Raw genomic sequence first — 2090 nt, 5'->3', positions numbered from 1 at the left:
CTACAATGTTTAACACTAGTACTTAAGATATCAAAAATAAAATATATATCTTCACTGTGTTGAGTGTGTGAACATATAAAAATATGTGCTACATCACACTGTATAAACTCGTGTTACATTCAGAAATATTAAATATGTATTGTGCTATAATGATTACTACAATCTCCAAAACCTGCAAAGTAACTAAAGCTGTAAAATAAATATAAAGAATAAAAAAGCCCCTGAGATGTGGAGAAGAAGGGTTTAACTTGTGCTTAATATTGTGTTTATATGCAATAAAAAAATGAAAACACACGAAACACGAAGTGATAAAACAACAAAGTAAAATCAGTGATTAAAATAGTTCAGTATGACGTCAGTGAATCTGAACAGTAATCACTGCAGACAGGAAGAGGTTAACTCTGCTGAGGAAATACCCTGTGTGTGTGTGTGTGTGTGTGTGTGTGTGTGCGTGTGTGTGTGAGAAGTCACTCAGATGTGCTGAAGCTGCATCCAGTTATTGTATTTCCAAAATAAAATAAAGTTTGTGAGCTGAATTTCAGGATGCAGCTGAAGACAAACACTGTCTGTGGAGTGTGTTACATTACGTATCACACACTCTGTACATGGTTTAAACTTCAACATGCAGTTAATATATATGATACTTACGGTCTGCTCACACTGTAGAAGTGCGTCCAGACTAAAATCACATAGTTTTTGGACTTTGTTGTCACAGACTGCAACACGCTGCTCACAGCTGGAGGGAAATTAATATATAAGTACATTATTACATTATACTACAACCAATACACATGATTTTATCTTCTGTGACCTCACAGTCATGCCTCCATTAGACTATATTCTTAAATGCCATAAATTTAAACAGTCAAAATAAACGTGTTTAATGGGATTTATTTATCAACAACCAGCTAATTAGGATTTTAGTTTACTTATAAATAGTTATTATTGTGAGTGTAAAGATTAAGAGTACACCATACAGATAAAAATAAAAGAGGGAAATTTGAGGTTTGTGATTTTGGGCTGTATAATAAAATTCACTTCACTAATTTGATTTATGGAAAGACTCATTGAATGTATACATATTTTAAATTTAAGTTAAATTTAAAGTCTTACCTGACTGTAATGGAGTCTGATGAGCAGAGGTGTATTGTGGGTGATACTTTGGAATGTAAAGAAAATGCTTTTTATTACAGTTTTATTTTGCTGTATTTGTTTTTTTAATTTGTGCTTTAACTTAAAAAGATATTGAGCCTCTTATTTACAAAAATCACGGTAGATTTAATTTTTGATTTTGATTGGAAAGTAAGCAGGTTTTGATGACGTCTTTATATCATATTATAATTAATTAATAGTTAAATTATTCAATTGATTATTATTATTAGTTTTATTATCAAAGTGATTTGGAATTAATAGTCAAATATAAATACAAGGTAAATTGTTGTCAGTCGTTTTTATTTTGAAGGCTGTCAGACTACTTCCGTTCTAAACCTTGCTAGCTCCGGTTAGCTTAACGCAGCTAAATGACGTCTCCGTTAGCCCACGGTATAAACACGGGCGGTCCGGTGTCCTCCGTTAATTAGTCGCGTACAGCTCTCTCGGGACGGATGAACCAAACTGTCCGGTGTCCGGTTAAACACAGCCGACATTAACGGAGCCTCTCAGCCCGGTGTGAGCGTTAGTTTCTGGGGCCAGAAACTGTTTTTAAGAGAGCTACGCAGATAACGGTCCGAACCGGAGAACCGGGCTCCCTGCCCGCTACATTCACCCCGAATTAACGGTCACTTTCCCCGCGGGTGGTCCGGTATAGCGGCGGCTCTCACCCCGCTTTGTTTCTGTGGATGTTACCGGATCAAAGAAGCACCATGGAGTTTCTCTGGAGCCTCTCCCGGTGCTTGGACACGGTGAGGTAACGGGAACGGGACCGGGTTGCCTCACACATACACACACACTCACACACACACACACACATCAGAGAGCAGCAACCTGTTGCCGGTGACGCAGAGAGGATGAACGGAGCTGCCGTAACGATCCTGCTGCTGCTGCTGCTGCTCAGCGGCCGTGCTGCCTTCACTGCTGCCCGGTCCCTGAAC

The sequence above is a fragment of the Epinephelus moara genome, chromosome 6 (genome assembly GCF_006386435.1).
Source record: "Epinephelus moara isolate mb chromosome 6, YSFRI_EMoa_1.0, whole genome shotgun sequence".
NCBI classification, from domain to species: Eukaryota; Metazoa; Chordata; class Actinopteri; order Perciformes; family Serranidae; genus Epinephelus; species Epinephelus moara.
Note: the sequence above shows the minus strand (reverse complement) of the source record.